This window comes from Camelus dromedarius, chromosome 5 (genome assembly GCF_036321535.1).
Source record: "Camelus dromedarius isolate mCamDro1 chromosome 5, mCamDro1.pat, whole genome shotgun sequence".
In the NCBI taxonomy this organism is placed as follows: domain Eukaryota; kingdom Metazoa; phylum Chordata; class Mammalia; order Artiodactyla; family Camelidae; genus Camelus; species Camelus dromedarius.
The window spans coordinates 53,587,474-53,615,283 of NC_087440.1; positions in this window are offsets into that span (position 1 = coordinate 53,587,474).

The following is a 27,810-nucleotide window of genomic DNA, read 5'->3' on the forward strand; positions in this document are numbered from 1 at the left end:
GTCATCACTGTAGTGAAAACTGGTGTATCACCCAGATCCGCCCTTCAATTCCCCCAGCTGTCGGGGGTACTGGCGGCTGACGGCTCACAGCTGAATCCATCTATAAACATTGCCCTGGGCCTAAGGCTGTGGTTCTTAATGAGGACAGTTTTGTCCCCGAGGACATTTGGGAACGTCTGGAGACATTTTTGGTTGTCATAACGGAGGGGTGGGATGTAACTGGTGTCTAGTGGGTAGAGACTGGTGATGCTGCTACACATTCCACAGTGCACGGGACAGCATCCTATGATGAAGAACCAGTTAGCCCAGCATGTCAACAGTGCCGCAGGCTGAGAAATGCTGCCTTAAGGGAACCACTTTACCCAAGCTTAACCCCCCTCCCCAGAAACAGCCTGTATCCTATAACAGGTTACGGCCAGGTACAAAAGTCTGACACTTGCCTCAATTTGGGGCCAATTCAAAAAGGCCATTCCTGCTCCAGAGCGTTCTATGGGATTGGCTGAGGTCTCTGCTGTGACTGTGCCACTCCCAGTCCTGCTGGTTTCCTTCATGCTGTAGACTGAATATCTGTCCCCGTCCCCTCGATTTCATATGTTGAAATCTAATGCCCAATGTGATGGTATTAGGAGGTGGGGACTTTGGGAGGTGCTTACACCATGAGGGTGGAACCCTCCTAGACAGGTTGGTTCTCACATAAAAGAGACCCCACAGAGTCCCCTAGTCCCTTCCTCCATGTGAGGACTCAGTGAAAAGACAGCCATCTAAGAACCAAGAGGCAGGCCCTCACTAGACACTGAATCTACCAGCGCCCTGATCTTGGACTTTCCAGCTTCCAGAACTGTGAGAATTAAATTGCTGTTGTTTATAAGATACAGTCTATGGTATTTTGTCACAGCAGCCTGAATGGACTAAGACGTCCCATGGATTATGAGAAACACTTCCCAATAAACCCCCTGCCCACAGATCTCCACCTCAGAGTCCGTTTCCCAGGATGCTCAGACTAAGATAGTTCATATCAAAAGCGATCCTTGGAAGCAGACTGAATGCATCCCCTTCTTGCCACTTGCTGAAAAATGAGGCAGATTTCATTTCACTCATCAACTTCTATTAATAGTGTGTGACAGTAATTGCTAGTTGTAGCCAACGTCTCTTCTCCCATTTAAATGTAATAACGAAAATTATAAGGGGACAAATGCTGCCTATATGCTAGTTAGGCTTGATAATATGACCCTATTCTGATCAATGGGAAGCAAGTGGTTCTGATGTGTGCAACTTCTGGGTTGGACTCTTATGGAAAAGGACCACATCCTCCCCTTTCTGTTTTCCCCTTTGGCTGGACTGCAGATGTAATGGTGGAGGCTGGAGAAGTTATTACAAAAGCCTCACACTGAGGATGTCAAAGCAGCAAAATAAAAGGACTTGGGTCCCTGATCATGATGGTGCCACCATAGAACCTCTGGGCCACTATTCAGGACTGTCATGTGAGACAGAAACTTTTTTCTGAAGTCACCATGTTCTAGAACTCTCTACTATAGCAGCCAAACCGATGCAGGCATACCTTGAAGGTATTGCAGGTTTAGTTCCTGCAATAAAGCGAGTCACATGAATTTTCTGATTTCTCAGTGCACATAAAAGTTATGTTTACACTATACTGTTGTCTATTATGTGTGCAAAAGCATTTTGTCTAAAAAAGCAGTGTCTGTACCTTAAATAAAAATACTTTATTGCTAAGAAATGCTAAACATCATCTGAGCTTTCAGTGAGCTGTCATCTTTTTGCTGGTGGAGGGTGTTGCCTTGATTATTTATGCTGAAGGTTGGGGTGGCAGTGGCAACTTCTCAAAAATAAGATGACAATGTTCGTGATGCCTCACAACAATTACAACAGTAACATCAAAGATCGCTAGTTACAGATCACCACAACAAATAGAATAATGAAAAAAGTTGAAATATGGTGAGAATTACAAAAATGTGACACAGAGACACCAAGTGAACAAATGGTATTGGAAAATGGTGCCAACAGACTTGCTGGATGCAGGGTTGCGACAAACCTTCAGTTTATAAGAGAGGCAATCTCTGCGAAGCACAGCAAGGCAGAGGGCAATAAAACGAGTGCTGCCTGTCAGCTACATGCAGCCTTAGCAGAATAAAATGACGACAATAAAGGGCATAAAAAGGTATGTGATTTGTAGTGATGCCTCATTAGTCACATTTTAAATTTCCGTTCTCAAAAATCAACCACATCATTTTAGGATCAAATCCTATTGACTACAGAGCAGTTGTAACAAGTCATAGAGAGTGAGATTGGGAGGAAGGGTAAGTATATCAGAATCCCCTAAAGACTTGTTTCAAAAATATACATACTCAGGTCTTTCCTCTACAGAGATGATGCTATTCCCTTGGGATGGAGTATGTTTCAGGTAGGTGTTTTGAAAACTTAGGGTAGTGGATGAAACTCTGATGTGTCGCTTTGCCCCATATAGGAAGCACAGAATAGGAACTCTGTAAATGTTGTTTGAATAACTAAATAAAATTCTTGGGGTTGGAGATACATTAGATACTATAAATTTCTTCTTCTTTTTTTTAATTGCAAAGCTCACAGCCCCTCATGAGAACTCAGAAGGCAAGTCTGTGTTCCCAGGACATAAATGTATAGAGCTCAGTAGATTTATGAGTATCTCAAAGGTAAAGAAAAAAGTTAGGTAGAACTCTACCACTTGCTCTTAATAGCTATCTTTTAAAATTGTGTTTGAAGTCTAAAATTTCTCAGAGATTCTGATATATTAAAATAGGGAGGGGATATTGTCGGCAGACATTGTGGGTACATTAGGTAACCCTATCATTTTGGCCAAAGATTCACTGGGTACTTATGTAAAATATTTATAGGTAGGTGACATTTGACTAAAACTTTCATAGCCTAAAACTTTATTTACTGCCTCTAACTTGGAAGTGTTAGCACACACTGGTTCAGTAGTTATGTCTATGTAATTTTCAAATGGCTATGTAAATCCAGATTAGGAAGTAATAAAGAAGCTATTATTACACAGAATTTTATTTATGCCTCTTGTAGAACTCAGGAATTGGATAAGGTGATTCTGATTAAAACAAGCGCTCTGCTTTAGTGCTCATTCGCCCTGGTGTCTCTGCTATTGGTCCCTTTCACAGAATTCAGCGTTAGGGCTCCACTGCTGGCTCACTGCATTGAGGCCCAAATCTCTGACCACAGCTGCAAGGGAGGAAAAAGCCTTTTCTCCCTCTGTCCTCCTCTTAGGTTCCCTGACTGGGGCCCTGCAAGCTAAACTGGCAAAAGACAGATTAACGAGAGAAAAGAAAACCAAGTTTATTTACACAGGCAGTGTGCAGATATGCGGGAGAAACTCAAAGGGATGGTTAGACACAGGCCCTTGTAAACCATTTTAACAAAGAGCAACAAAATTATGGAGAAGTGAGATGACAAAGAAAAAGGGGTTTAGGCTCTCAGGGTTTAGGCTCTCAGAGAAACTAATGGAAGACAAGGGTTGTTTAATAAGGTTTCTTATGTAGATTGCTCTCAGTTCTGTCTCTGGGCTGACAAGAGTCTAGAGTCTCCAGTGATTAAGAGTTTTGCCCTTCCACAAGAATATACAACAGAGAAAAGACATCCTCTTCAGCAGGTGGTGTTGGGAAAGCTGGACAGCTGCATGTAAACTAACGAAGTTAGAATCACACCATACACAAAAATAAACTCTAAATGGCTTGAAGACTTAAATATAAGACATGACACCATGAAACTCCTAGTAGACAGCATAGGCAAAGCATTCTCTGACTAAATCATAGTAATGTTTTATTAGGTCAATCTCCCAAGGCAAAAGAAATAAAAGCAAAAATAAACAAATTGGACCTAATCAAACTTATAAGCTTCTGCACAGCAAAGGAAACTAGAAACAAAATGAAAAGACAACCTACAGACTGGGAGAAAATAGTTGCAAACGATGCGACTGACAAGGGCTTAATTTCCAAACTATACAAACAGCTCATACAGCTCAATATCAAAAAAACAAACAATCCAATCAAAAAATGGGCAGAAGACCTAAATAGACATTTCTCCAAGGAAGACATACAGATGGCATATAGACACATGAAAAAATGCTCAGTATCACTAACCATCAGGGAAATGCAAATCAAAACTGCAATGAAGTATTACTTCATATAGGTCAGAATGGCCATCATCAAAAAGTCTACAAATGATAAATGCTGGAGAGGGTGTGAAGAAAAGGGAACACTCATACACTGTTGGTGGGAAGTAAATTGGTGCAGCCACTGTGGAAAACAGTATGGAGTTTCCCTAAAAGACTAGAAATAGAGTTACCATACGATCCAGCAATCCCACTCCTGAGAATATATCTGGAAAAGACAAAAGCTCTAATTTGAAAAGATACATGTACTCTAGTGTTCATAACAGCACTATTTACAATAGCCAAGACATGGAAGCAACCTAAGTGTCCATTAACAGATGAATGGATAAAGATGTGGTATATGTATATATTTTATATATATAAATACATAAAATGGAATACTACTCAGCCACAAAAAAGAATGAAATAAAGCCATTTGCAGCAACATGGAGGGACCTGGAGATTGTCATACTAAGTAAAGTAAGTCTGACAGAGAAAGACAAACATATGATATTTATATGTGGAATCTAAAAAAATGATACAAATGAACTTATTTATAAAACAGAAACAGACTCACAGATACAGAAAACAAACTTATGGTTACCAAAGAGGGAGCGGGCGAGGGATAAATTAGGAGTGTGGGATTAACAGATACTAACTACTATATATAAAATAGATAAACAACAAGGTCCTACTGTACAGCATCAGGAACTATATTCAGTAGCTCATAATAGCCTGTAATGGAAAAGAATCTGAAAAAGAATCTATCTATCTATCTACCTATCTATCTATATATCTAAATCTAAATCACTTTACTGTACACCTGAAACTAATACAACATTGTAGATAAACTATACTTCAATAAAAATTCAATTAAGAAAAGAATTTTGCCCCTTGAGGTTCAAGAATGGGAAGAGAGAGCTCCTTTACAAAGGGAAATGGAAATGTATGCCCCACTTTTAGGCAAAAGTGGGGAGGGAAGAGAGCTTTTGTGTAGGGGGTATGTGTACTGTTTTTCAACTGTCCTCAGCTCAAAATAATCCCCATGCTGCTGCGGTATATTTTAGGGTGGCATATTCTGATCCCCTCCACAGCCCAGGGGACAGGAGATGGATGGGAGCCCAGGTGTTATGCTACCTTTAATATTTTGGGTTTGTCCTTTGTGCTGAAGCCCTCTCCATCTCCCTTGACATCATCCTGCTACTTTCTTAGGGGTTTTCATGACTTACTAGACCCTGTAGTCTCTCTGTTACTCATGAACACTTAGCTTCATCTCCTCTTGCTAAGCTTCAATCTTTCAGTATTTGAATAAGTTCAAAATTTTAAGAAGGAAACCGGCTCATCTTCATGTGCCAGGCTAAACCAGGGGACAGTTTAACTCCCACTGGGATTAACTGCCCTGGGGTCAGTGATCACCCGGTCAAGGATTGCACACCCACCCCCCATCCCCGCCTTACCCCTATCCTGTCATTTTCCAAAGCACAGGCCAAAGGGAGGGCAGTATTAGCTTAGAAGAGGAAGTTGGGCACTTCCAATGATATGTGCAGTTCCCACAGAAAGGCCTTTCCAATTTTTCAGAAATCAAATTCCGTTGTGTCATAGAGAAAACTACTTATTAAAGAGCCTGCCTTGAAAGCTATATGCAGTTCTGTAAGAGATCTGTAAAAAGTTTTTTAATTTAGTTGAAGGTAATCTTTGTTGATTTTGAATGCATTCATTGACTTCAGAGGAGATTTAGATATAAATTCCAGGCCTCTGTTAGGTATGCAGAAATCCTATAAGGGGAAGCAGGGTCAATGTGCCTGTTAGTATTTTATGAATGTGGAATGTTGAGGGGGGGAGGTATCAGAGTTAAGAAAGTCCACATTTTAGGGATACTATGAGTAGTCCCATGGGGTTAGCATGGTGATTAAGTGAAGTAGCCCATATAATGCACCTAGCATTTAATAGAATATCAGTACATACTGGTGGTTATTATTCCTTGTGGGATCAAAAGTCTTGAAATTTTGAAAGCATTTATCCTTAAGTGGTTTGGTTTCTCTGTTTACATTGTTTTACTTCGTCTATTTCTACCACGAAAAAGTACAGTTTCTCTTATCATTGAGACATCCAGATCCAACATCCAAAGGAAGGCTGAGTATTCTAAAAGCTTTTAAATTGCCCTTAGGTTTGCCTTTACTGCTGGAAGCTTCCAGTAAAGTATGATTAGTGATGTCTCATTAAATTGTTTTCATCATAGACAGTATGTGTGAAGTTGAATACCACTGAGATAAACACACTTTATGTTCCAGCAAAAAAACTAAGCCTAAATTAACCTCACCTTCTACTTTGAAATTGCAAAATGCATAATATGTGGCCATTTAACAAAAAGAAGTTGTAGGGGAGGGAAAAAAATCCCTTTTCCTCTACCCTCTTAGGTTCTATTCTTGATGCCTGTGACTTAAACTGACAAACGACAGATTAACAGGAGAAAAGGCACACAAAGATTCATTTTATGAGTCCCCATAAAAGAAGGGAAAACCCCAAGAGGCAGTTAGACTTAGACGTTTAACAAAGGGCAATATGTTGTGGAAAGTGACTAGACAAAGGAAAAGGGGTTTGGGCTCTGAGGGGCAGTACGTTGTGGGGAGTTAGATATTTGGGGGAAACAAATGGTGCATAAGGTTTATTTAGTAAGGTTTGTGTATGCAGACTCATCTTGGTGCCCTCTCCTGTGATAAGGAGGAGGTATGGGAGAGGGCGAATCCCTCCACAAGGGAAATGTATGTCACCTTTACAAAGGAAATGCATGCCCTATTTTAGGCAGATTGGGAGGGCAGAGAGCTTCTCCCATGCCTGCCATCCTACAACTGCCTTCAGCTCAAAATAATCCTTATCCTTAAGAGGCGTACTCTGGGGTGGCATATTCTGATTCCCTTCAAGGTGTAACTTCTGTGTGTTGACATGGAAAAATGTCCCTGAAAAACTGTTGAGTTAAAATGCAAGTTATAGAACAGTTTTATAGTGTGTTCTCATTTTTTCTGAAATTGTAATCAGTATAATAAAATACATTATTCGTACACAGAAAAATAATCAGGAAAGTACACAAACTTCATGTTGATTTTCTATGAGGGCAGCATTATGGGGACTTTCACTTTGTATTAAAATACTTGAGTAGGGTTCATTTTTTCCAATGAAATGATTTTGATACTTTGAAATTATTTTTGAAATATTTTGAAATGATAAAAATAACAAATAGTAAAAAGCAAAAACATGCAGGACAATCCGTTGGAAGAAAATCTTGTCAAGGATGCAAGGTGATTAAGCACAAATAGGGTGTTTTTGTTTTGTTTTGTTTTTTAACTCACTGAAGTTTAAGTCAGCTCATCTACCACCTGGTTTACTGTTTCCAATATTTTGGCTACTTCTGGCAATTGCTTATTACCAGCTTTTTTGTTTTAGTTTATCCTCAGCTTCTAGAATACAGCTTCTTCAGCCACTCACACTCCACAGAAATGCTCTCAAGTTAGCACTCAGCTCCTCCATCTCAGCCATCTACTTCCAGTCTCTGGGCCCTCCTCTCCCTGGAGGTGGCTCTGAGAGGACTCTGAAGGAGTGTAAGGACTTCCTTTCTCGTGAAGGGACAGTTAATTCTTTGATCCAGTGGTGCTCGCCTGACCTCAGGGCAGGACTGTAACTCAAAGGACTCCCAGACAATCGTTTACAGCACTGAGGATTTCCTGGCATGCACAAGGCAGAACAGCCTCTGTGAAGACTGTGTCCCTGAACAAAGGCAAAGGCAGGGTTTACAAAAAGCGAAACCCTCAACATTTCACACACAAAAAGGGATCAGTTGATATAGGCAACTCTAGCTCAGGACTGGTTAGTATGCAATGGAACAGGCTGATTGCTGCTAATTATGCTGTGGTTTCTCTAGGAATTATGTGTTCCCACTTAAGCTCATCCTCTTTATTCAGGCTTTCACCCAGAACTAATTTTCTTTTATTTTAGACACTCTTTTCCCTTACTAGTCTGTACTCCACTGTGTAAATGATTCCTTTCACATATTTAACTTTAATTTTATTTTTGCAGTTTTAACCCAACAGACTCTGAACTCCCCACCAGGAAACACTGTATCTTATTCACCTTGGTCTCTAATGCTTCCACCAGATTCTAGCATGTACCAAGAACTCAACAAACGTTCCAGTGAATGAAGACATTTCCCAGCCTGAACAAAAGCTGGGGACTGGGCTCTTTTAAAGAGGCACAGCACACTGATGACTAGACATTAAATGATCGTAGTTCATTCAACCTCTATGGATAGCTGTTTCTTCAACTTAAAAGGAAAAGTTTGGGCCATGTCAATGGTTTTCAACCCTAGTTGCATTAAATTAGAACCATCTGCAGAACAATCTCTAATGCCCACACCCTACCCCACACTGATTGGATCAGAATCTCTGGTGTCTCGGCACCAGGACTTTTAAAAGCCCCCTGCCCCCACCCCCATCCATCACCCCATCAATTAATTCTATTACACAGCCATGAGGAGAGCCACGGGGCCTGGTGTTCTCTCCTAACTACGACTATGAGGAACACCTGATCATCTGCAAATGAGGGCGAAGCAAATTTAAAATCTGGTCACTGGGGATCGTCTCGTGAAGCACCAAATATTTTCAAGGACTTTGCTAGTCCGTAAGAGAACACCATTATACCATGTGGTCCAGAATATAATTGCTGTCCATAATGTGATTCAGCAAGTAGAGAATTGGTTAGTATATTTTAGTAAGATTTACACAAAAATGCATTAAAAATTTCAAAACGATTTGACGCTTTAATGGGATAAAGTAGTTGTCTGGCAAAGCCACGTACGTGGAATACCTCACGCTTCATGGATGCTTGGTCGTGGAGCTTAATTGTGGTCACTCTGACATTTTCAGTAGTCTGGTATGTTATGAGGCTTTGTGATTTCTTGTTAAAGCATGGAGATAAAAAAAAATAAAATAAAACCAAGAAAACAAACCAGAAACTTCTTTCTTGTTATCATAAACTCCTCTACTTCTAGTCCCATTTCTCTGCCCCCTTCACAGAAAAAACATCTCAACTGAAATTTCTGCCCTGTCTTTATTTTCCACTCATTGTTTTGCTCACTGGAATCTGGCTGCTTTCCTACCACAAAATGGAAACTGCACTTACAAGGTTATTACCAATGGATACTTTTTGTCAGTTCAGCAACTTTGAACTTTTAACACTCATCTCTCCTGGCTGCTCCATTGACTGCTCTCCTAAATCTGGAGATTTGCTGGCTTTTCCTTCTCCACCTGATGACTAAACATTGAAACGGTTTGAGGTACCACCCTGGATGTTGGTTCTCTGAATTTTTGTTCGAAACAGAAGCTGAATATCTTAACTTGCTTTATCACACAGTGGTCCAATGGCTTAACAGTGGCACCGTTTTATTGTAATTTTTCAAACCACAATCGAAATTTTTCTGAACAAGAAGAACCATCTTCAACCCCTATTATCAAACACTGAGTGGCTTTAGAAATTTTGTGGCAGACACAGCAGAGTTTAATTCAAACTAAAGTTACAACATAAAACAGTGCTTACATGTGCAACTTCTACACGGAAAAATCATTGTGGCGACAACTAACATTGTCTGGATCACAAGGAATATCAAACTCAAATACGCTTTCCATGCTATCAAAAGCTAAAATAAGATTTCCATTCTCACACAAATTTGCAGCAGGTGTATTTTCTTAACTTAGACTGCAGTTGCAGCAGCATTTATCAGACCTCCGTGAAGGGTGGAGGAGATTTCCATATTCTAAGACCCAATTAACGGTGCAATTGAAGAGCCTCCACTTACCCTTCAATTGGGAGTGATTAATTTACAATGCAACGTCATGTCAAAGCATCAAGAGAAGAATCTGGTTGAATTCCATAAATGCCTCACGCATGAGGAACATGCTCAAAGAAAATCACACGCTTGTAGATTGAAATTAGTATTTGCCGGTATCTATCTTTGTGAAAGGATCTTCAAAGATAAAATATGTAAAATCTCACTACAGATCAGCGCTAACATGAACAAGTCAACTGATTTTGATAAGAAACACACATTTTGAACCTCTATTTTAAGCAAAATGTTACCCTCCCCCAAATAATTCTATTCTTCTCATTAGGCCTGTATTACAAAATTATTCTCAATGATTATATTTTGAATTTCATCAATACAAAATTTGTGGAACTCTTCCCTCTCTTGTTATAGAAACACCTACATCATATCCTTGATTTTGCTTCTTGGTCCTTTACAGAAAATGTGTAACCCCTGGTCTAACCAATCATCTCTTCCACGCACAGACAACTCCAAAGATTCCAGGCCATGAATGCTCTGGCTTCTATTTTTTCAACCACACTTGCCTCTTTTTCCCAAACACATCAGAGCCTTCCCTTCCACAGGACTTTTTAAATTGCTACATCCTTTGCCTTGAAAGGTTCATTCTTGTGGGATTGATCCCGTAACCTACAGGGTCTGCGCTAACTCCAGGTAGTTAGTATCAGAATTACTTGGGCTGGAGAACCCACGTAGCTGTTGTGAGAAGTGTTGTGAGTGTGGCAGTAGTGTGAGGGTGAACGAAAACAGAGTGAGTTTTTCCTAGACAAACCTTAGCACAGTCTAGTGAGTAAGCATTAAAAGATGATTATTTTCACACTCTGCTTTTGAGATCATTAGATATTTGTTAAGTGTAGTTATGCCCATTGTGCAACCAACTCACAGATGCAAACACTTCACCCTTACGTTTCTTCTCCAAGGTACAGGGCATTAGAGTTAGTACTTCCCTAGTCAACAAGGACCCTAGCTAGCCTTCCCCTGGGGCCCCTCTCCCTGGATGTGAACGAGAGCTTGGGCCTGCAGAATGGGGTCTTACCTTCAGTCCTGGTTATCCTCTCTGCTTGCTGATGGAGCAGGTTCTCAGGCTCACACTTCAAGGTGCAGAGGCTAGACCTTTGTTACTTACAGGTGTGGTGTGAGGACTAGCAGCATTAGCACCATGGGAGACTCTTGGATGCTTGCCGCTATTATTTAGTAAGTACGTAGGTGACTTTATGTCCCCTTGGGTCTGGATGCCGGTTGATCTGGAAGGTGTTTCCATCTGGTTGTTGTTGCCACCATCACCTCTGAGGATCCTCTAGAGATCTCTGCCCCAGGCAGCAGGGCAGACTCCTGATGGTAAATGCTGCATCACTAGCCAGATGAGAGTCTAGGACAGGGCCACATCCTTCTGTAACCCAAGTCATTTCATGACTGAAGAGTAACCCAGTAGAGTCCAAGTGGTAACCTTCAGCAAAACCTAACTGTTGATCTGGGGAGGTTAGAACGTCATAGACCCTTACCACCCCTCTCGGTCTCCTTCCACCATGGCCTGGTACAGCTCAGTGCCTATCACTGGATCAGCTCCAGGAAGCTCCTTGCCCCAGAGTGCCGATCAAACCAACTCCTGGAAGCAGAGAGAGAAGAAAGTTTTCCCCTGACTTCATTCTTAGGACTGCTTGTCAAAGCCCTCATTTCCTGACCCAGTGTTGACCCTTCTCCAGGATGACTGACAGTGGGAACATCCATTCCCTTCAGGGGAAGCCCCACCTCCACCCACAGGGGTGTGGTCTGACATAGAATAGTTTGACATAAGCAGATTCTCCAAAGTCCGGGTTATTTGGTCTTAAATAACACCACATGTGGGGTATCTTTTTCAGTTTCTTCTCATCAAGATTCTGAAACTTGGGAGTCTAGCCTCATCCTGGGTTACCTGGTTATATAAAAATTCACTTGACATGTTGTTTAAAGCTCCCTGAGAACAGTTTATACACTTGCATAAGGATCTAAGGAGGAAAAGTTGTGATTAAGGAGAGCTGGCTGAGATATGGATAATAGTAAGTGTGGTGAAATTTTCTCCTGATCTGTCTAAATCAAAAGTATTAGAAAGACTACTTGCCACTTTTAAATTACATATACCCTGACTCTAAAGAGCTTGGCTATTGTTGATATATCTGAACAGAGCTTCTAGAATGACTTTGGATTGCTTCACGCTGCCTTGGAAACCCTACCAAATGACAATTTTTAGCTTTTTCATTTTCAACCTCTTGTATGTACTTTAAAAATATCCCAGTTATGCTGGCTGGAATGCAATTTTTCTGCGAAAGATTTTCTAAGAGTTGGAAAGCAGAAAGAACAACGAATAAGAAACACTTATTGTGTATTGAATTTAGTAAAAACAGCTTATTTGGATAAGCTTAAAGGGATTTTCACCTACATCATCTCATTTTGCCCTTATATCAGCCCTAGATTTATATAGAACAGATGTTATTACTCCCATTTTGAGGATTTGGAAGACTGGAGCCCAGAGAAGCTAAATGACTAGAAAGTAGAAGCCAGGTCTCATACCTGTCTCTTGACTCTAAATTCAGTCCTCTATGTCTGGTTAAGAAAATGTTTTGAGTTTAAGTTAAGGGTACAGGTGGATCAAGATCAGGTAACGAGCCTGAGCTGCCTGAACGGTCTACGTAAACACCAGTTTATTGTAATAGGTCATTTCTGACCCCGTCTTCATAAGACACTGAGAAAAGGATCTCGACCAGGCCTCCTACCTAAAATTTGTTTCTTTTCCCCACTTGCTCTTTCTCTTCTTTCTTCTCTCTTTCATTTATTCCTCAAATAATCGCTTTCTTTCCACTTCAATCCCTCCGGCTTCACTTGATCTTAAAAGGACTTTACTATTAACATCCCAGAATGACTCAGTGCGAAGGAAACCGCAGCAGATGCAGAGAAGGAAGCGGAGGTGGGGGTGTGGAAGGAAGGGGGCGCTGAGGGCGAGGGCAGGTGTGGAGAGCAGCTTAGCGCAGATCCGCGAATTTCTACGTCCAGACTGGTATTCTGAGATGTTCCCTGCTGCTCTGGAATCTCTGTAAACACAGGGATTTGTCTGGAATGACTTTACAGCTCAGCAGGAAGCTTGCTAAGCGCCAGGACTCTCAAACTGGGAGCGCAGCTCAGAAGTCCCGGGATGCGGTGCTCTCAGCCCGCCCGCGCCCGTGCACAGCGGGGCTGGGCGGTCTGCGCATGCTCCCGGGCGACCGCGGCGCCTGCTCCACCAGCAGGGCTGGAGGGCCTAAAGGAACCTTGCAAAGACAACCACATCTTTGGGCTGTTATGATGAGCCACACCTAAAATGTCCCAGAAAGCCATTAAAAAAACAGCCCTGTTCTTCAGTTTTTTTTTTTTTTTTTTTCAGGGTAGGAACATTCATGATTTTACTCAGCAATACTTTTTCTTCTCAAAATTCTTTTTTTATGAGAGGAATCTAAATCTTTCCTGCCGTAATTTAATTCTTTCTCCCCCCCTTTTTTTCCTCAAGGGCACATGTTTTTTGAGAGCCACAGGTCGTGTTTCTGTCTCACTGCTGTGATTAAGACCTAGGGCTTTTGAATAAGAGAGTTAACGAAGAGGACAAGAGAAAGAAAACGTGGATGACAGGTCTCTGGGAGATGACACGCAGCGTTCCACTGCAGTCTGTAGCCGTTGGAAAGGGGGGTACTGGAAGCGGATTAGGGATCCAGGGTAAAACCACAAGGAAGCACCGTTGTGGGGATGGCAACCAAGGGAAGGCCATCCGAGCTTTCTGCTGTTCAATAATGCCCCTAGCCTGGCTGGCCTGTCCTTCTTCTGCCAGATGGCCACTCTGTAGACGAGCTTAGATACCACTTGGTAATTTGTCTTATTTGTGTAATGGTTGTGAGCAGTGGCTTTACAAGATTCAAATCCTGGTAACATAATTACTAGCTGTATTAGGGTTTTCCAGAGAAACAGAACCAGTAGGATACCTGTAAGTCTCTATGCCCAATCAGAATACCAGTCTCTGTATCTATATCTATACCTAGCTATTGATCAAAAGTTTTATTTAAGGAATGGATTCATGTAATTGGGGGGGACTGGCAAACTTGGAATCTGTAGGGCAGGCTGGAGATTCAGGTAAGAGTTGTTGTTGCAGTCTTGAGTCAGAAGGCTGGAACCACAGGCAGAATTTTGTTTTAGTCTAGAGGAAGAATTCTTTTTTCTTCAGTAAACCTCAGTCTTTGCTCTTAAGGCCTTCAACTGATTGGATGAAGCTACCCATATTATGGAGGGGTAAAAACTGATTATGAATGTTTATCATATTTTTAAAATAGCTTAAAGCAACATCTAGACTAGTGTTTGACCAAACAGCTGGTCACTATGGTCTAGCCAAATTGACACATAAATCAACAACCACTCTAGCTTTTAACTTACAAGCAAATTATTTAATCTCTTTAAACTGAGTCTTTTTGTTTGTAAAATGAAGTTAATAGGATAAAGCTGAAATAAGATAATAAGATAAAGAATATAATAATATGATAAAGGGCCTGGACATACTAAGTGGTCAGTGCACTTTGGCTATATTATTATGAATCTTGCAAGTTCTCAGATAATTTACATCATGGGTCCCATGGGAGCTCTATTATTGGAAATCAGAGCTACTGGCTCAATTCATTATGTTTATTGATTTGTCATCAGATCCAGTGTTTAAGTTGGTACATAAACATTGACTGATTAATGTTAAATACATACATTCATTAGCACAAACAATAGTATAACAATAAACTAACAAAAGAATAGAAAAAGAGTCGATGATCCTATTACCCTGGCAAAGCAGCTGTGTTCATTTTCCCATTACCTCTGCCAGTCCTTACCCATTCATGCATAAATACTTATTTTAAGAGCTGTATTTAGGGTGAATCAATTTTTGCATTTTGCTAGTTTTCAGTGAACAGAATAGATGCTAAGATATCAAATGAGTCAAGTTAATTGTATGCTGATTAAAAATTGCAGGTATTGTCACTCATCCTACCAAGCAGTCTGAGCTTCTGGGGCAGTATGTTCTCTCAGTGTACTAGCTTGGCAGACAAGCTGTCTAGATGTTTCGTATCCATCCCATTGTTTTCTCCACAAAGGGCTGTTATAGGACAAAAGCTCATGAACGGATTGTAGGTGTGATGTATTAAGCTTGAGAACGTCACCTAGTCAAACACTCTATCATGACAAAGAAGGCACCATGGTCTGGGGAAAGGGCACTTACCTGGAGGTCAGGTACAGGTCTGTCACAACCCCCAGGTGTGATCCTAACCAATCACTTTATCTCCTTGCAGGGAGTGTGCACTGTAAAAGAATGTGATCATATACTATCGTGGGGCTTTGAGTTATGGCACATGTACAAAATAAACCATTTACATGGCACAGGGTAAACTGCTGAGGCCATTCACACCCTGGAGACTGGCTCGGAGCTCTGCCTGCTGTAGGGCCTGCCTGATTATACCAAAGAGTGAGGAGAATTGCTATTTTCCTATTTTGCCACATCTCTGACAAATTCAGGGTATGCCTGTACACTGAAGAACAACTTTGGGGATGCTCTGGCATAGGGGTTCAACTCTCCAGTCAGGTGGTCTGGACTGGGGTTCTCATTCCACCATTTACAGCTGTGTGACTCTGAGAGGATGATTTGATGATTCTAAACCTCAGTGTTCTCATCAGCAGAATGGGAATAATAATAGTACCTATTCAACATGGTTGTTGTGAAGATTAAATATGAGAATGTATGTAGGTCCTTTATTAGAGCTCTTGAATACAGAGAAAGTGCTCAATACATGTTAGCCATTATTGTTTTTATATAATCTTTTTCTTTAAAGAGTACCATTCAGTGCTTTTTAAAATAAATTTACAGAGTTGGGCAAGTATCACCACAATCCAAATTCAGAACATTTTCATCACCTCAAAAAGATGTGCCCATTTATAGTCAGACCTTGTTCCCACTCAATGCCAGGCAACCATTAATCTACTTTCTGTTCCTATAAATTTGTCTTTTATGAACTCTATATAAAAAGAGTCATACAGTATGCAGCCTTTTGGGTCTGGATTTCTTCATTGAGTATGTCCTTGAGGTTCATCTGTGTTGTTGCATGAATCATTACTTTCTTTTGTTGTTGAATAGTAGTCCACTGTATGGGCATACTGCATTTTTAAAATCTATCTACTCACCAGTCTGTGGACCTTTGGATCGTTTCCACATTTTTGGCTATTGTGAATAATGCAGCTATAAACATTCATGTATAAGCCTTTGTGTGGACACATTAATATATAATCTTCCAGGTCTACAAGTCTAAAATTCTAAGAGGCGTTGAACTTGTGAGGAGGTTGACTGTTGAAAGAGACCTTGGTTCTTATACTGGGCGATAACTAGTTTTGCCAGGATATTTTTAGGAAGCACAGTTATTTCTAGCCAACATAAAAGTTTAGCCTTTCAAGTAAAAAGGATAAAAGAAAAAGTTTAATTTTAATAAAATATTTAGTCCAAAGCTGATCAGGGATTAGGTTTGTTATTCTTGAATTTCCATTAAAATTTCAAGAAGAATTAGACTAGAATCTAAGGGCTGCCACGCTGCACAACTGCAGGGGGCATTTTTTCTTTGGTGTTATGGGTCTAGATATGCCATTCACCTCGGAAACAATGAGAATGGTGCTGCCCAGAGCTGTACTGGAACAGGTGGCCGTCTGCTAGTTCTCTTGTGTCTGGGTAGTCTCCACTCTGCCCCTGTGTGCAGGGACGTTCTATTTGTGGAGGGCACTGTCAAGTCAGAAGTGGAGCTGAGGCCCAGATGCCACTCTGCAGACCCTTGTAGCTCCAGACTCTAGGGAGTCCTAGGCAGGGGGTTTATTCGAAGCCAGGGAAATCTCAGACCAGAATCGCAGATGGTGCCCTGGAATTGCTGATGGGACAGACTGCAAGCTCTGACAGACTCACAGCTGAAGCAGACCCTGCACCTCCTCTTGTGTGTGGGGATTGTGAGTAGATCCCTCAGGCTACATAAGACCTGGAAGGTTCCTTCTTGCCTTGGAATCCCTTTGTTTACACAAGAATGGGTTAGACCTGTGGGTAAAGTTTGGGAGTAAGGGAAGCCAACTGGAACGTATGTCTTACTGGGACTTGAGCTTAGTTCCGCTCTCTCCCCTAAAAGTACTGGGCTGGACCCTCTCAGCAGAGAGTTGTGGAAAATTAGAGACGTTCTGTGGAAAGACCAAGTTAACGTTCAAGTCTCCAAATTCGATCTTAGGTCAAATATCTCTTGCTTTTGCCAGTAAAGAGAGCCCAGATGTTTTTCTATTTACTTAGGCAAACCCTTGAAACACAAGTTAGTGATATAAAACTTTACGTTTGCAATGTTAGGAATCCATATTTGGAGAGTCACAAGCATAAAATATATGCTGTGAAATGGGAGGTCAGGATGGTGAACTCATTTTAGAGCCATAGTTTTGACTCAAGAATTTTGATGGGGTCTTCATGTTGGTTGAGCTTCTTGGTCCTAATATCATTGAGAGAATTAAATCATGATATTAAAACATTGAAACACTAATGCTTTGTTTTTATTGGCAAGAACCAACATGACCTAATACTAATGCCATGAAACATCAGTCACTTTTTTCCTGATGAACAAGATGAACTTTGGCTGCTTATGATAGTAAATTTAATAATGTCAGTGATTTGAACTGTTGCAATTCTAAATGTGCAGAAATGTGTTTTATTGCCTCTCTCTCTCTCAATCTCTTTCTCCCTCTCTGTCTCTGGTCCTACTGTCAGGAAGTTTTGTGTCAAATAAGCCCAAATACATAGATTAGAGCATATCATTCACGTGTGCCACGTGTGTGCCAGAGAAGGGGTACCCATGCAGGCTGCCTCTCCCAGGTGGTCTGAATTTGCTTCTAGCTGGTCCTGTAAGCAGATTCAATATTTCATAAGCACTGCTCCATCTCATGCCTCCATTATTGACACCACATGGAAGTCAGGAAATTAGTTCTTTCTGGGAACAGTTTGCAGAAATATGCAGCCTGTCAGCCCCTTTCTCATGGGTGCATTAACAGAGCGGCTCACGATTACAAGTAACGAACCTTCTCCAGATGTGTGTAGCAACTCAGCTCCAACTTTATCTTCAGTCCCGAAGATGGACTTGACAAGATGGATTATTTGTGGCTATGTTGTAATAACTTTGTGAAATTGGAATTCCCCGCGATTGTAATGGAGGGTGAGGAGTCGGCAGCAGAGGAGTGGAGAATTTCTCCTTGCAGTAAACAAGACAAAAGGACAACAACAATGAAAGGGGCAGATCAGCTGTGGCGTTTCCCTGCCTCGGACACCGACTCTTCCAGACTGTTCTAATTCTTTCCCTTTTATGATTCTGTTTATGTTACACACATTAAAGTTAAGTCATGTCTTTAATAAGATGGAAACTGGAAGTGAGATTTGGAAATGACTGAATCAGGCTTCTTAACTTTTTTCTTCTCTGGGAGAGCTGAAAAACAACTGACAGAAAGGGATATACCAAAGAAAACAATTTTAATTGTCGGCTTCCATGGAAAATTCAATCCAGTCTTTCATTCATTCCCTTCCCAGTGCGGTGCCAGGAGACTTCTCCCTACACAGCTCGGGGCTTGATTTAGCTGACAAATTTCTGAAGATGTAACTAAGCTTCTAAAAGGAAGATTCTAACTATAGATGAAGCACGTGCTCTTCTCGGTCACAAAGGACAGATTTTGCCAGGATAAAGTACTTGGGGGTAAATTTCTCTTACATTTTATTAGCAGCGACAATTTTAAGTGAGTATTCTCTTAAAGCAAAGCTGTAGTTACGTCCTTTTAAATCACAAGTCCCCTGAGTGGACAGTTAGAAAACCGGGTCCCTCTGGGAATTGTTTGTCCATCTTCAAGGCTGGCACTCTTCTTTGTTTGATGTAGATGTTAGAGATAAAATTCTGCAAGTCCAGCTGTTCTGATTTAGCTTAATGTTTGTACAGAGGGATTTCCTTTGTCATTGAAGAGATGGAATCAAAACAGAATTAGTCATTCTTGCATCTTCTATTTATAGCCCAGCTATTATTCAGATGCATTGTAGAAGAATGATGTAGACAAGAATTTTTCTTTCTTTCTTTTTTCTGTAAACAAAACTCTTTTTATACCCTGTGGATTTAACTTTGGTTGCTAACTTAGACAGACAGTACTTTGCAAAAATATTACTACTTAAATGAAAAATTACCCAAGTTATCCCATCTCCATTTGCAAATGAAATGTTTGTCAGTACAAAGTATGGAGGGTGACTGGAAGTTACGGATGACTTACAGGGAAGTGACAGGAGTAGGAAAGGTCAACTTGAAGTTGTTTCATATTGTTTGTATGGGTTGCTGGTGACTAATAGTCCAGATCCTGAGAGTATAGAAACATGTTTACTTAGCTTGATGCCAATGTTAAAACTAGCCCCCAAATTCAGTGAAAGTCATGATTTGAGGCACTTTCATTTGAGGGAAATTTTAATAAATTAATTTGTATTTTCAGAGGTTGGGGGATAGAAGTAGAGGTCTTGGGGACCTGTACTGGGACCAAAGGAGCAGTTAGATAAATTGGTTATATAAACTGATTGTCAGAACTCCCTGGGCCACTGAGTTTTTTTTTTTTTTTTTTTTAAGTTAATTTCTTAGTTTTTTTTTGGGGGGGGTGGTAATTAGGTTTGTTTATTTATTCATTTATTTATTTGTTTATTTCTTAATGGAGGTACTGGGGATTGAACCCAGGACCTTGTGCATGCTAAGCACACACTCTACCACTGACCTATACCCACTCTCCCCACTGAGTTTTCTTATTTCTATTTTTTGGTAGAGAGCTGATTTGAGAGTGAACTAGAATAGCTTGCTGGGTGGCAGGAGGTGAGAAGCAAGACTTCTAGCTTTTTACAGATCTGACCTATATGGTAATTAGGTGCATATAATTACATGAAAAAGTGCTCTGTAGATTCTCAAATCCTTTACTACTATTAATTACTGCAGCATCTGAAGCAGCCTCTGTAATGCAATAGCCCTCAAATCAGTGTTTGCCTAGTTAAGGTGAATCAGATCGTAGAGTAGCTGGACAATAGCAGGTCAGAAATATAAGAAGGATGAGGAGGTTGATAACTAGTGTTTTCTACCTAGAACTTTCCTCTCAGCAGTGTTGGGTCAGCAGATGGCTTATTTTATTAGCAACAGCGCAGAAGATTTGTTAGATAGAAGAACAATGACATAATAATACAGTGACATGGAAGCTTTATTCTTTTAAGGGTGTTGGCAACCAGTCAAATTAATGAATGGCAGCCAGGTGTTGAATTTGACTGTCACTCCTGGCGATTATAGGGTGAGCGTGTCTCTGTTTTCGATGTGAGCTAAACTTGCATTAGGAGTTCCATTATTTTGAGAAGCTGTGGAAATTGTCTTTGGGGGAATCTGAAAATCATACAAATCTGGTGTATAAAGTATAAGAATTCTGAACTGAAGGCCAAAGCCATCTTCCCTACAATTATTCAGGCATCTGGCCTAACTCTAAGCAATGGGGCTCTTTGATAGTCATTGGTGGGAATTCAATATGTGGTACCTAGAGGATGGGTGGAAGTTTCAGAGCAAGAATTCTCAGGCTTTGCAGCCCCCAAAGAAGCTGGGACCAAGATTCTCCCCTTGGTCAGCCTAATCCTTCCAATTATTCTGAAATTAGTTGGGAGGAGAGTACGGTTGTGGGGAAACCTACATCACTTTGACAAGAGGATGAGTCTGGCAGGAGGAAGCTCTCAAGGAGAGCTCATCTTCTGTGACTGGGGGTGGGTCTCATTCCTCATGAGATGATAGTTAGGCTAGGACCAGGGGAGGGGAGGTTAGTGATGGCTGAGGCCCAAACTCATGGAGCCCATGGGAAGAGCATATGGCAGCCAGGAGTAGCACTAGTGAGGCCCTTCTCAACCCCACACAGAGGGAGCCCCAGAGGAGCAGTGGACCCATGGCCAGGGGATGCCAGGGAAAGTGAGTCCCTGGCAGTCATCCAGGCCTTGGGGCTCTTGGAAGGTCAGTGTCATGTGGTCCGTTATCATTAGTCACCATAGAGTGGCCCTAGGCTGCCCAAATCATTATATCTAAGGGGGTCTTCAGAAACACTGGGTGGGCTCTAATTTGGTAAGTTAAGGTCAATGGCAGAGATCCCCGAGAAGCGGCATACTCAGAAGCCAGTGCCCTTATGCAGGAGGGCCTGTCTGGAGGCCTGGAGGAAAGTGACAGGGTGCAGGCCTCTGGGGAGAGGTGACTGGTGCAGGCTAGGTCAGCTGTAGGCACCCAATCAAGATGTGGTTCAAGCATAAAGAGCTAGAATGCAAACTGGGAACTGGGGAAGAAAGCAAAGTCACATAGATTAGGCAGAGTTTTAGCAGCACCTGGTAAGGAGACTGCAGTCAGCAGACTCATGGCTCCCTCTGGGGACACAGGGTATCATGCTGGCAACAGCGTATCTAATCCTAAACCCTACATACTGGTGGAAGTGGGGCTGCTGGTAGACCATCATGCTGGGTGTTAGAACTGGCTCAGGGTCTAGCTGGGGCTCAATGTGTAGATGAAATCTTTAACAACTTTAGCTGGATGGAGTTGGGGGAGGCAATCTCTCCTTGGAGGTGATAAATGTCTTTGTGACATAGAATAGGTAGTCTTAATGTGGAAAGCATCGGACTCTTCTCAAGGGCATATTTGTGATATTTCTGGGTGGCTCTTATACCAAGAGAAGTATAATAATGTCCCAGAATAAATCATGGGTTATTTATTTTGGGAAACATACACTCTGAACCAAAAATTAGAACACATAGTGTGACAAATATGAGCATATTGAAGATAATTGCATGAGATACCCGCAATCAGGTTGTTTTGGAAAATAGGAGACCATGTGGTCACCAAGATATGCCTTGTGGTTAGAAGGCTTACCTCAGAATAGGAGGGAAAGGGTTTGCATGTAGGAAAGTAACAGAGGTTGCATGTGGTAGGTGCTTATGAGAGGAGTTCAGGAAAGGGAAGGAAAGCTTGTCTAGTTGGGGTAATCAGGGAAGACTTCATAAAGGTGGCAGCATGTAATTGGGTCTTGGTAATTATATAGGTTTTAAACGAGGAGCTACAGGTATGAGGGCCTTTCAGGCGGAAGCACAGGATGAATGGAACCCACAAGTTTGGAAATAAAGAAACAAAACAAAATAAATAAACAAAACAAAAACAAAATAAAGAAACAAAACAAAACAAAACAAGTACAACTATCAGTACATAATTCATTTGGGGGTGTGGGATAAGGCAAGACTGGAAGGGTAGCTTCCACTGTCTTGTGGATCATGGTGAGTGGGAGATTTGGCACAACACCATGTGCTGGGCATATAAAGATGGACGAAGTCAAGAATGAAAGCATGGATTTGGGAGATGCCGATTAAATCGAAATGAATGTGTTTAGAAGTCATTCATGGAAATAGGTGAGATAAAATATGTTCAGAAAGAGAAAAGAACTAAGGACAAGCCTAGATTTCTTTGGGTGTAAGGAGTTACTGAAGATTCATTCAGTGATATATTTAGAAGGAAACTCTGGGTGATTCAGCACTAAAGCAGCTAAGAGAGGAGTGGGTATAAAGACTGAATATTGCTGAGAGGTCAGGGAGAACAGAGACGGAGGGAAGACCGTTGGAGTTGCTTTTTTTAGAGCTCTGTGACCTCAGGAATGTGGTTTCGGGTGAGCGGGCATAGGGATAAGAAGAAGGATGGACTCCCCAGTACAAAAGACTGCAATAGTTGTTCTCAAAGTGTGGTCCCTTGACCAGAGGTGTCAGTGTCACCTGGGAACTTATTTATGTAAAATCTTGGGCCCTGCCCCAACCAACTGAAACAGGAACTCTGAGGATGGGGCCCAGCAACCTGTGTTTTATCAAGGGCCCTCCAGGTGACTCTGATGGCTGCTAAAGTCTGAGAACCATTGTGTTTCGGGAATGCACAGTGAGACTGTTGAGCCCTCGAACCTCCAAGTGTTAAATTGTCGAAGTGTCTCTAGATCTAGGGTAACAGTATTTTCTAAGGCTTTCTTATTTATCTTGGCAAAGACTGCCTCTTCATTTGGATGATTTGAGGGGAGAAATGTCAATCTTGCAGCCTGTTATTTTGCATATTATTGTCCATGTCCATTGAGTCATTGGAAACTTTTGGAATTTGGGAATTTTTCTTCTGTGTGTTCTGTTTGATTAGGAATGAACGTTTGGAATTCTGTATTGAGATCAAATACCAGGCCACGTCCACTGGGGAAAGAATCATGATTAGCAAAGTCAGCCATAGGCAGAGCCGGCAAGGAGCAGAGGCACAGATATCATGAATATACCATCCCTGCCACGAGTCTTTATCAGGACCCCCAGGACATAAGATGCTTTTGGAGGGATCAGAAGCTTAGAGAAAGGAAAAAAGGGGTTGAGGAGGGAAAGCATCCTGCAATTTTCCTGGGCCTACCATGTTGGCTTCTAATACACGTTCCTGACAGTTGACACCGACGTGTACCCACACCTTGGCAAAGTTCTAGGAAACGTAAGAAACTTTGGGGTTTAAGGAAAGAGAGGAAGAAGTTGCCATTGCTCATTAGAACTGTGGGAAATTGTATCGTTAGGGTCTGCTGTTCTCTTCTGGAATCTACTCTTGGCTTTTTGTCTTTGCCTGCTGTACAGACATAGCATCCAAACGAGACTGTGGCCAGGAGCAATAGTAACCGCTCTCTGCAGGTCCTCTGGGCTGCCCACGACATGGCGGAACAGCCCTGTACCGGCGAAGCTTTGTGTAGCCATCCACTTACATAAACAGTTGAACTGGCTCCCTGAGTGGTACTTCTTCATAGACAGCCTGTGATCCTACTTACCATCCTAGGCAGGGGAGTTAAGTTATTTTGCATATTTTTTTGCCCTGTGGTAGTATAATGACCATTTTAAAGCAAAAATCTTAGAGGATATCACGAAGTGCCTTTAACTATGACAGCTGCCAAGGGGAAGAAGCAAATAATGTTACGTAAAGCCTAAGATTTAGGCTTACTTTGAGTTAGATTTGAACAAATGTTTTTCCTATTCAAACTTAAAAAAATCTGAGTCACTGACGAATCTTCAGGTTTACATGGAAGATCATCCACTCAACTGGCAGTATAAATGATAAACTTCGGACATAGCTGGAAGAGCAAGGGATTGGGGGACAGGAAAAGTGCGCTTTTGTTTTGGCTTTAGTGCTATGTTTGCGTTCTTGGGCAAGTCTCTTAATCTTTCTTGGTCTCAGGATCTGGATCTGGAAAATAAAGTGATTGAGCAAAGTACTCTGTGAGGTCCCTTCTAGTTCTAGAATATTGGTTGTATATCCGGGTTTGGCATTTTCCTGACTTGAACTCACTGGGTCGAGTGTATAGTCTCGCTGATGCGTCTACATTCTCTTTTTGTCAGGAAATGTTTATTCTTTAGGTCCAGTTATCTGAGTCAATGTCTGGCTCCACATTTTCTTAAACATTGCTCTGTGAAAACCTACTGGTTGGGTGAGCAAATAAAAAGTCTTTGTGGTATAATTTAAAATAAATGAAAAGTCCCACTCATTTCAGAAGGTCACCCAGAATATCTGAAGTTTCTGTCATTTACTCCTGTGGTTTAAGACATTCAAATCTTGCCTGTACATTAATTATATATTTTTTAAGGTCAGATGATATAAAATGCATTGTGTGAGGAAGCCTCCAACCAATATCTGCTCTTAGGGGCTTACAGTCTGACAAATACATTATCTGAAAGGAGTCACACAATGGTAATACCTCTAGAGTTACTTTTGAGCAAAAGAGTGACCACTGAAGGTACAATGTCAAATGAAAGTAAACCAGTAAGGTAGGAGGAGATGGATTCTATTCCGGGATCCTGGCTTTGCATCTGTGGTTGGGACTTAAACGAATGACACACATATAGTTTTTCCAGTGCTGTAGGAAGTCAGAAAGATCTGAATTCCCATTTGAAAGGAAATTCAATCTTCTCTGTTCCATATGTAACTCATATTAATTTTTTAACATACTCTTTCAAGTAGGGATGCTACCAAGCCTGCTTTAATGAACACATAAGACACACTCGTGGAGAAAATACTCAATAATTTGTGTGTTACAGTTCTCAGGCACCATTATTCATTTACATGTGCCAAACATAGAAACCCCGCCTGCATGGTATTTATCTGCTTAGGGAATCTTCATCCAAAGGGCAAAGATAAATTTCAGCCCTGGCAAGATTACCTTCTCAATTGGTAACATTCAAATGAATGAGAAGTCAGTGCATTTTGTTCATAAAAATCAGTAGATAGAAACCAGCACAAATGCTCAGTCATCAATAGTCTCGAGCGCGTGCATGTGTGAATCTTATATCCAGTGCAAGTACTGTGAGCTTGTACTTTTGTGTACTAGTACTTACGTGCCGTTGGAATCCAAGAGTTATTGAACCTTTTAGAGAACACAATTCTAAAACTTAGATAGAGAAGATCTTATACTTTTAGCTAGATTTTAAAAAGCATACAAAATAATCAGGCGTAGGTTTGTGCTTGGGACTCTGCCAAGGCACTGGGAGGCATATAATGGTATAGATTAGCCCCAGGGTTTCAGAAATAGCCAGAGTACACCCGCAGGACTCTGACAGAACTCGTGCACTTGTAAACTTGGCAGGCCTTAGCTGTGAATGGTTGAACCAGACCAGATGAACTGTTGGGAATGTTGAGAGAGCCAGGGAAAGAACTTGCTTATTTCTGCCGCCTGAAAGAGGGAAAAAATAATCCAAATGACAGACGTCCAACTGGATGGTGGTTCAGTACTTGGAAAGCAGTGAGACTGAAAACCACCTGTGGTTGGTAATGGAAAGCAAATGTCTTAATTTTTATTTTTAAGTACTATTTTGGGCTTCATACCTCAGATAAAATGCCAGGGGCACAGAGGTGGGACAGTTGCTTATGTGACATCAAGAGTGAGTCCTTATGACTCAGGCACAGTTCAGGGTCCCCATGAATTAGAAAGAGTGAATGCACTGGACGACATTCAAAGAACATAAATTCAAAAGTAGAATAGCTGGCTTAAGAAGACAGATTAAGAGGCCTAAATCTGTTTGACTTGGATGAAGAATGAAAAGAGGGGATATAATAGCCTTCTGCAGGTCCTTGAGGAGCTGAAGCTCAAACTAAATAAGGAGAGGAATGGCGTGGGGTGGTGTACAGAGGCACGGCTATGTCTGACATGATGAAATTGAGGAAAGGAAAACTCAGCCTGAATGTCAAGAAAATATTTCTTATACAAGTTCTACAAATTTGCCAGGGGAAGTGGTAGAAGTCTTGTTATTTGAAATCACTTAAAACTAGATTGGAGAAACCACTCATATTTTTTAGTCCTCCCCTAGCCCACCTCTCTATCTAAAAATCCATGATTTCCTTGTTCTCACCAATATTTGCAAATTCTCTAAATTAGGTGTCCCCTAAACTAAAAATCTTGAAGGTATTTTCTATCTCTTTTTAGTTTTAAAATAAATAATCAGTTAGGTTCGCTGGGAAAGTAAATCACTAGGATGCTTATTACATTTTTTTTTTCTCCTTCCAGAGTTTGTTCCTTAAATTGCTTTGTTCAAGCTTATTTGGGTTCAGGCTTTAGTTTGTTTTTGCATTTTGAATGGAATTGCAACGAATAATTTTGGCTGGATACCTCGAAGTACTTAAAAAAAAAAAAGAACTCTCATGGAATTTAATCAGGAATCAAAAACAGAAGGGAAATTGGGAAATCTACTAATACGTGGAAATTAAATAACTTATTCCTAAATAATCAATGGGCCAAAGAAGAAAGCTTGAGAGAAATTAGAAAATACTTTGAGATAAATAAAAATGAAAATAACATGAACAGAATGAAAGCAAAACTTACAGGATGCAGCCAACACAGTGCTCAGAGAAGACCTATACCTGTAAATGCCTATATTAAAAAAAAAAAAAAGAAAAATCTCAAGTCAGTAATCTAACTTTTCCCTTAAGAAATCTGAAAAAGGAGAGCAAACTGAGTCTAAAGTAAGAAGAAAGGAAATAGAAAACATTGAGTGGAAATAAGTTAAACAGAATAGAAAAAGAATAGAAAAATCAATGAAAGAAAAAGTTGGACCTTCAAAAAGATCAACAAAAGTGATAAACATTTAGATAAATCTGCTAAGGAAAAAAAGAGAGATGCCTCAAATGACTGAAATCAGGAATAAAAGAGGGAAATCACTGACTTTACAGAAATGAAGAGGATTAAAAAGAATACTATGAACAATGGAATGCCAACAAATTAGATCATTTAGATAAAATGAACAGATTTCCTGCAAGACACAAGTTACTGAGACTACCTCAAGAAGAAATATAAATTTGAATAAACTTATAAGTAAGGAGATTGAACTAGTAATTAAAAAAACTTCCCACGAAGAAAAGCCCAGAACTAGATGGCCTCACTGGTGAATTCTACCGAACGCTTAAAGAACAATTAACACAAATCCTTCACAAACACGTCCAAAAAACAGAAGAAAAGGGATCAACTTATCAACTAGCCTACAGATTCAATGCAATTCATATCAAAACTGCAGATCGCTTTTTTTGGGGCAGAAATTGATAGACTGATCCTAAAATTCATATGGAAATACAAGGGACCCAGAATAGCCAAAATAACCTTGAAAAAGAAAAAAAAAAAGAGCAAAATTGGAGAGCTCACACTTTCCAAT